Here is a 9,552-nt window from a genome sequence, read left to right as displayed (position 1 = left end):
AAAAAATAATTAAGAGATTGTGTCAAATGAACTTGACTGGCAATTGAGATAGAAACCCGAATTCCAGCGCTGATTCAAGAAAATGTAAGTGCTGGAAAACTTGAGCTCAAGTGCTGGAGGAACTCAGCGGGTCAGGCAAATCTTTGGAAGGAAATGGATAGTCAGACAATTTACCTCCACAGATGCCGCCTGACCCGCTGCGTTCTTCCAACACTTGGGGTTTAGCTCAAGATTCCAGCGCAAATGCCTCTCATGGAATGTTCAGTAAAAATGTTATTGCTCTAGTTAAGGTGAAAAATAACGTGATAAGATGTCGAGAGCAAAGAAGTCCATTCTGCCCACATGGTTTACTTCACGGCCACCCCAGTTGCAATCCATGTATCCTTTGATTGCCCTACCTACCAAAAATCTATTGGTCTCGCCAGAAAACGATGTCAACAACTGAACGACCGAAGTACCTGTTAGGTGGAGAAAGGAATTACAAGGATATCAACAGAAATTCAAATGTGGCATCAACAAGAAAAAATGACAGCGTTTGTTTCAATGTCAAACAGGGGAGCACATAGAAGACTCAAATGAGACTAAAGTGTTCATTGGGTTGGAGAAAACAGCGGGCCATGTGCGATTAATTAAAAGATGATCATGAACAAATCAAACAAAGAATGTAGGGGGAGGATGTGTCGGCGGTAGTGCTGAGAGCGGAGAAATCCGTGTTACATGAAATGTCCGAGAAGATAATATCCATGCACTTAAGGGAAGGTCCATACGTGAGACCAAAACCGATGGGTGGATGCTTATGCAGAGAATTGTATTCCTAATCAGGTTTCTGTCTTATGAGATGGGCAAAAATTGCTGGAGTCACGGGTCAAGCAGCATCTCTGGAGAAAAAATGATAGGTGACGTTTCGGGTCGAGACCCTTCATCAGACTATCTTATGAGCATGATTTCAATTTCATATATTGATTGTTCTGTTTGGATATGATTACTTTTTCCTTGATCTATTATTGGGAAACATATTCTGACTTCATGGCGATCACGGGCGGACATTTTTTCGTACTATATGTTATAAATGTGTAACAGCACAGTCTATTTTTAAAGTTCTTTTATATTCTTAGTGGATACATATTTAAAAAATCTTCCTGGGGATTGTTTGCTCTGGTCAGTTAACATTCAATCTTGTAACCATTTGGGTTAAAGGATGGACGCTCACAGCGGGCCAGAGAAGAATGCATATGGTTCCTTGTGTGGCTTTAAAGTTAAACATTCACTGAATTGCTGGCATTTTTGTCACATTTTTCACATTCACATCTTTATTATGCTTGATTTCAGTCATAAAAGCAATGTACACAAACAGATCATGAAGAGGAATGTGGTATCACGAGCCCCAACAACTCATTGGGAACCAAGGAGGTGAATTACTCGGGCTCACGGATCGTTTCAAATAAATACTTCAAACAAATGGAAGTTTAATTATTAATTTTAGCTTCAGAAATTTAGTTAGCAATATGAATTAACATTGTAATAAATTACTTGTGGATCCGTCGAGTTGGTGGATTCGACTTCCTTATTTCGAAACGCAAAATCTTATTAAAAACACAGGTAAAATAATCTTGGCAATTCAATAAATAATCTTTATTAGTTTGCCAGATTCTGCGAGGAACATATGATGCTTGCCAGTGGAACATTCTCAAGTAATTAAATCACACAAACCTCACCATTTTGGACGCTATACTTGCTAAATGCAGCATGCCAACGTGAATTATATTATATGTGGGAAGTAACTGCAGATGCTGGTTTAAACCGAAGACAGACACGAAAAGCTGGAGTAACTCAGCGGGTCAGACAGCAACGGTGGCGAAAAGGAATAGGTGACGTTTCGGGTTGAGACCATTCTGAGAGTCAGGGACAAAGGAACCGAGAGATTTAGACGGTGATGTAGAAATATATAAAACAAATGAATGAAATATAGGCAAAAAAGTAATGTTAATAAAGGAAGCAGGCCATTGTTAACTGTTGCCTGGATGAGAACGAGTACAGAACTTTATTATATTCGTTCCTGATATTTAAAAAATCTAGACTGTAATTTGCAATTACAGAAGGATTTTGGTTTACCGTCTCCCTACATTCAGATACCTTGGCATCAATTCACATAGTGAAGTTCAGGTTGAAAGCAATCAAATGCCCCATGACGAGAAATAACGCGAACCACAATGAAACACCTAGGGTTTGAGATCCCTACCATAGGCATGCAATGTGATTAACAAGTGCAATTTGATTCCCTTGAGCGGGAGACACTGGAGTAAATATTGTCCCGACCCATGAGTCTGGTACAAGTGAACAGGAGTTTGCGTGTTCCTGGGACCGCCACACTCAAAATGGAAATTCGAGCTGAATTTATCCTTGATTACCTCCGCTAGTTTAACATCTCAAATTCCAAATCCCATGGTAAACCCCTTCTGTTACGCTCCGAAATATACACTAATTGGGTTCAGGCATTCGTAGAACAAGCCGCAAGCTTGTGCCCAACCACAAATAAAGAAGAAATCATATTAAGTCTCCACACCCATTTGCCTCCATTATAATCCTCAGTTTACTGAGGACAGGAGCAGGAAATGTGCACTCGATCAAAGCAGTTTTCAAACTATTGACAGGCCAATATCATTTCTTAACTTAGTACGGTGCACTTAACTTAGTAACTGCACGGTGGCGCAGCTGTAGAGTTGCTGACTTACAGCGTCAGTGACCCGGGTTCTAACCTGACTACTGGCGCTGTCTGTACGGAGTTTGTACGTTCTCCCCATTACTGCGTGGATTTTCTCCGGGATCTCCGGTTTCCTCCAAGACTCCAAAGGCGTGCACGTTTGTAGGTTAATTGGCTTCGGTAAAATTGTAAATTGTCCCTAGTGTTAGTGAACAAGCGATCGGTGGTCGGCGCGGACTCCGTGGGCCAGAAAGACCTGTATCCACGCCGTCTCTCTAAAGTCTAACCTTCATCGCTCCTTTTCAGCACGCAGCAACAATTGATGAATAATTCAATTTAAGGTTAAATGCAGATGGATGCATTTTGGACTCGAATGATATTAACATCATGAAACGATGCTAAGTATTAGGAAATAAATTACTAACCGAGAGAGAAACAGGCCATACAACGTGCACGCCCCAAACAAGTATCGATTTATGTTTATTTACTAATCGTGAACCAGACCTGGACAATGTAAGTACGTGAAAGGTTGTTCCCAAAATAAATTTACGCGTGCACTTAATTTGTGCTAAGCCCGTTATTCACCATGTAGCCGGTGTAAACCCATTATATGATGGTTTGCATGATTTGGCATGTACTGAAGAGAAAGGGCAACACATGACCTTATGTGTACGAAACATGTTCATAATATCTAATCGTTGCCCATCGGTTATGAATGCAACGTATATCTGCCATAAGCACGCAGAGCCGTCTTCACCCCGAATCGACCGTTTGCTCTATTTTTGTATTTGGAATGAACAGCCGACGATTCGGGTCGAGACGAACCGATTTGTCGTCTGTCCATTCCTTCCACAGATGCTGCCTGGCGCGCCGAGTTCCTCCCGCATTTTGTGTTGAGATCACGATTCCGGTATCTGCAATTGCTTGTGTCGCCTTTGTTCCAAACCTCCTTGTTGTTTCCTCATTTGTACATCGTTTGTCATTAACACGCACTGGGCAATACCAAGCGTGTATTTATATCTTTAGTTTCCTGCACGAAGGTATTCGATGACACAATCACAATCTCTAACTCTGTGTCTCTGTCTCTCTTTGTCAATCGCCGCTCAACTCTCTCCCTCCGCGAGTGACACACGAACAATGCAGGAACAAAAGTTCGACGAAAAACTAAAGCACAGGTCAACTTGAAAGGACGATGAAACTGAGACATTAATTGTGCAGTGCAAACCTTCCTTGTGTCCCCTGATTAAACACGGAGAATCTTCTGATTTATTAGGATTGTTTTTAAGTAGAAGTCGCTGAAGGGCCAGGGCGAACTGAAAGTTTTTTTCGTCGGAACTTTGTGGCCCGGTCTTTATTTACTCCCAGAATGTAGGAGAGAGGCTGGGGGTGGAGGAGGGGGTTGGTGGTGGGGGGCGGGGTGGTGGTGGGGGTTGGGGGGGGGGGGGGGGGGCGGGGGGGGGGCGGGAAGTTTGTTGAGAAGTTTCGCTGACCGAGTGACATAATCGAGCCAAATGCCTTTGATTAAAAATGGCCCAATTTAATGCACGGGTCCAAATGTCCACCATAACAGAAATAAATGATTCGAAGTCTCACATAAAATATCTTTAAAACATCTATAACAGCGTTTGTCGAATCCTATCTTCCATTTCTTCACGAGGTCGAAGTTTCGACCGTCAGCGATGTGATCATCTTTTTTCTATGAACACATTGATAAACACATTTCTCGCCTGAGTTTCATCCGTGTTGGTGAGCCCGGGGTCGGCAAAATAAGTTTTACAAAAGGCGCCGTGGAACTGCTTTGATGTATCAACGTGTTTACCCGGAATCTAATAAACGTCATTAATTCCCCCATTTTTGTGTCTCCTTGCTTGGATATCTTTTCGTTTTTCTATGTTTATATTCCATCTCCAGTCTCTCTTCCTCGCCTGTTCCTGCTTTCCAACAATTTCCTGGCGTCTCCACGCCTTCATCTTCGCAGCTTCAATCTCCCCACTTCATCAGTTCTCTGCAATTTCTACCCTCGATGCCAGAGATTCTTTCAGTATGACATCCGGCAACGGTGGTCCATTGCCGGATGTCTGTTATAATGAAACAACCTTTTGAAAATTCTAATGCTCTCTAGTGAAAACAATAACATATATATCTCTCTCTCATAATTTTTGCTATCCATTTTCCTGACCTCTTTTAACGTCTTCGCTGCCCTGTCGTGCCTTCCACGGCCCCTTTGCCTCTGTATCTCCCTCATCCTCTTCTTAGCTATTGTCTTCCATCTGTCTCGCCTCTCTCTCTCTCTCTCTCTCTCTCTCTCTCTCTCTCTCTCTCTCTCTCTCTCTCTCTCTCTCTTCTCTCTCTCTCTCTCTCTCTCTCTCTCTCTCTCTCTCTCTCTCTCTCTCTCTCTCTCTCTCTCTCTCACCCGCCATCGTTTGCTCTGGTCTCCAATGAAGCCCGTGCCTTTGAACTTCCGCCAGGTCAAGGTCACCTTTGACCCCGGGGTCAAGCCAAACACATTCCACCAACAGCAGTAACGTTGAAGATTCGCTGAGCAAACGGATCAGTTTCACGGTCAATCCCCGGCCTCTTCAGCCTCGAAACTGGGAATCGCCAGAGTTCAAATTTGGCGCCGGTTATTTTGTTCCGTTTAGCGGAAGGTGGGCAATGAATCCATGAATAATAAATACCCGGCAACCTTTCCATCTGGCTGCAATAACGGCCAACCATCGTTGCCATGGCTACAACTCTATTAACTGAACTTTAATAACAAGTTAACCGCTCATTTTCAAATCAGCCTCCCGAGGCATCAATCCAGCCGAGTAAACGAGGCGGAAAGTACACTCCGCTCCCGGCCTCGCACAAACACAACAAAGCCTCACAAATAAAACCAAGGAATCTTTCCTCAAAGCTAAACAGTAACGGCGGCCAATCTGCATAATACGCAGGACGCCGCAATCAACGTAATAGCAATAATATTATGTAGAGAGTTATAAAATCTGCAGCGCGCATACCAAGAGGACGAAGGAGCGAGCGCAGAATCCGCAACCCTTCCGAGGCTGAGGGTCTGACCGGCTCCGGTGTTGGATACGTACCGGGAGAGGGGTTGCCCGCAATGGTCCGCGGCGGTCAGACAGGTGAGTGGCCACACCATTCTTGTGACCGGCCATTACTTCTGTCAGTGGCGGAATTGTTGAGAATCTATGGACATCATGGAACACTTTTGTTAAATGCACTCAACGTCAATGGAATTGGTGACCCGCCGATTCATCAGATACTCCAGGCGTTCCTCAGCCTGTGCTTACTTCATTAGAGTTTATTATTGTTATTACTGTTAATAATAATCAAAATGCAATTCTGCATTGCTGGAACGCATCCATCGGCACTGGTTTATGTCTCTGTAGTTTCTCCTGAGGTTAGTCACAGCACCGAATGTGGCAAATAACTCTTCCGATTCACTGAAGGGATAGATAGCACCTGAACAGAGTAGATCTGAAGAAGGATCTCGACCCGAAACGTCACCCATTCCTTCTCTCCAGAGACGCTTCTAGTCCCGCTGTTTGTGTCTATCTTCAAAGTAGATCTGTGTTCTCTATTTATTGTACGTTCCCGCTCTCAACTAGTGGAGGTCCGATACCTTGCGGGATGATCGGCCGATACTGTGCGGCCCGCTGCTGATGTCAGGTAATGCATTCATTCCATGTTACATCGGTGGCTCCACCACAATCGTTCTGTGCATTCACTCGCTTGTTCCTGATCCACCGGATGCTCCATTCTTCGAGCCTCGTTTTTTGCAACTTATACAATTCGTCGAATTTCCAATGTATTTGTTTTGATGGTTTGTGGTGGGGTTTCAACGTGGTGGTTGGAGGAGAGTGGCGGTGGTTTCGGGATGAGGCTGGTGGAGTTTGCAAATGGTCATCGTGCCGACGCACAAATTAATCACTCTGCAGGAAATGTCTCCCATTTCATTCATGATTTCTGGTATAGAATCTGGTTCCCATTCGAACGTGAGGGTTTCGTCCAGATCTCGACGTTAATACGACCCTTTAATATAACGAGTTATTTCACATCGAGTTAATAACTGCGTAACTACTAATTGTCGTGGAGTTTAATCTTTAAGACAATCTGTTACCTGTATTTTATAACAAAAAAACCCCACTTCGCAGGGTTAGGTAATAGAGTATTAGTTTTCAGTGAGGAATCTAACTGCGCGGCAGGTTAAGGCCCCAAAGCAATAGGAAGACTCGTCCATGAGCTGAAGAAGGCTAATTGGAAACACAGTAAACAAAAGTAGACCGCTTTAATGCACAAGTGTCTTTGAAATTAATGTGTATGAGGAACTGCAGATGCTGGTTTAAAAATTATTTGAAAGTAACATATTTTCCGACCTGGACCTTAAATGTATATAAATACCACCACCATTTTCTTCTCCGTAAAGACTTCCTGGCAACCGCCAAAAAGCCTACAGACAAGCAGATCTTTAAAACTAGAACATGTTTAATGTGATACAGATAGGAAAATAATAATCTCTCCAACGGAGCGACAGTTTCCTATCGTCCAGCGTGTTATTTTTTTAGCGAACACGACAAGACAATTGACAATTCAGGTGTTTTTGACTCAGTCAGGACACAAATTGGCGACTTTATTTGTGAAAACCAAGCTTCAAATATAGGAAGCAATGATGATTTGAACCGTTGTGTAACTTAAATATATATCACACCATGATATCAAAATGAAATTCGTAGCATTGTTGTACGGTTTAATTCTACAAAAACACAGCAACAGGAAGAAAAAGAAATTTGATCCTTTAGTTGAATTAGTTCAAGGCGATCACAGGTTTGAGTGCCAACCGGTCCATTTGTGGAGCAACACTGCCCTCAAGTGGTTAATCCAAGTATTGCGATAGTGATCTGTATTTTCCAGTTAGCCATCTCCTGCTGAGAAAATAGTTTCGAAAATGAGATTATTGGAGTCAAAGGCTCTTTTTTGTCTGAGCAAATGAATAGTAATCAATGTTTGACTCTGTAAATGAATAAATATTTCGCATGGTCAGGCTGAAATCGTGATATTATTCCACTTTTGCAAGACTACTTCAACACTGATTTAGGCATTAACAGTGATTAATGTTTTACAGATTGATAAATATTTTATTGTGAACAGTGAAGTAAAACAAGGATTGCATTTTGAAGCCAATGGAGACAATTGGTTTGGAGACATTCCCTTTTCGTATTCTTCCCAAGGCAAAATGGGAAGGGAAAATCATACAAAATCGCATTCGAAAGTATTTAGTAAACACACTTGCTGTATTTTTATGCAAAGCCATATGCAAAATATCAGTCCACGTTCAACTTCTTTTGGAGCAAACAGCATGTTCAAATGAACACTTTACGCAAACACGCAACTTTGTTTAATTGTCCTCATTTAGTTCTTTGATTAGTCAAATGCCGCTGATGGTGCTGTTTTTCTCCAGGGTGTATTCATTCGTACCAGAAGGATTCGTTGGAAATCTATTTGTGCCTTTTGACTGTTTGTAAATGTTCTCTGATCCCAACGTTGTGTACTTACTAGGCAGCAGCTGCATATTTCCAATGCAAGTTTGGGTTGCTGGCTAGCAGCTAGCATACGCGACTTTAGTGCGACATTCCAAAAGTGAATATATTTTTAATCGAAAAGGCATAACGTAAAATACAGGATTGTATCGGATGAGCGAAAGTAAAAAAATTATGGTGTTTATTTCATTTTGCGTGTAGCATCGCATTCATAAGTTTTATCAAGATGCAGCAGTCGCCAAGAATATTGCATTTTGTATCTAATTGTAGACGCATTGCGTTTAACTTATAATTTGACCTGGCGCCTGTTAACTCTGCCGATTAAATGTTAGCACGGCGTGTCAGAAAATTGGTATGCTTTACATATAATTATTCTAAATTTATTTCAATTCAAATTGAGTGCTAAATTCTAACCTTTATGCTCCAATAGCATCAATGGTAAAATGAATAAGATAATAATTTTTAAATGTTGGTCGTGTTGATTACATTATGATCTTACAATCGCTGATTTAGCTGGTGAACTCAGGCTGATAGCCGCCCAACAGTTAACATCCGGTGCATGGTTGTCCCGAACAGAAAGTTATATTTATCTACAGGCCACAGAGCTTTGTCACCTTGTAAAATGACTATGTTATTTATCCAAGAATTTCAATTCCAGGCTCCGGAAATTTAATAGAAAATTAGAAGGGAAGTGATTTTTATTTTTCCAAATAGAAAATAGGTTGAATTGGGATTTGGTGATGACGTGCGGTGCGTCAATGTCAAAGTCAGATAGAAAGAAATCCGGAAGGCAGACAAAGCCTTCAGAAATTCCCATTATGAGGGGAAGTGCTGGAGTAATTGAGCGGGACAATGTGGACAGATGTATCCACCTTCTCCAGAGATGCTGCCTGACCCCCTGAGTTGCTCCACCAATTTTTGCCTATTTAGATAAACTAGCATCTGCAATTCCTTCTCTCTCTCTCTCTCTCTCTCTCTCTCTCTCTCTCTCTCTCTCTCTCTCTCTCTCTCTCTCTCTCTCTCTCTCTCTCTCTCTCTCTCTCTCTCTCTCTCTCTCTCTCTCACACACACACACACACACATACATATATAGAATTACATGAGAGAGGTATATATAAATTAAAATGCGTTTTGTGATGTGGTGATCGCTACAATACTGCACTTGGATATCAGAAATGCATAAGTTCGTAGGAAAGGACAGTTAGATGTACAAATAGACAGACAGACAAACAGGCAGGCAGGCAGGCAGACAGATTAATGGATAGATAGAAAGCTAGATCGATAGAAATTAATGGACAAATCAACAAAGAT

The sequence above is a fragment of the Rhinoraja longicauda genome, chromosome 29 (assembly GCF_053455715.1).
Source record: "Rhinoraja longicauda isolate Sanriku21f chromosome 29, sRhiLon1.1, whole genome shotgun sequence".
Taxonomy (NCBI): domain Eukaryota; kingdom Metazoa; phylum Chordata; class Chondrichthyes; order Rajiformes; family Arhynchobatidae; genus Rhinoraja; species Rhinoraja longicauda.
This window is presented reverse-complemented; position numbering follows the sequence as displayed.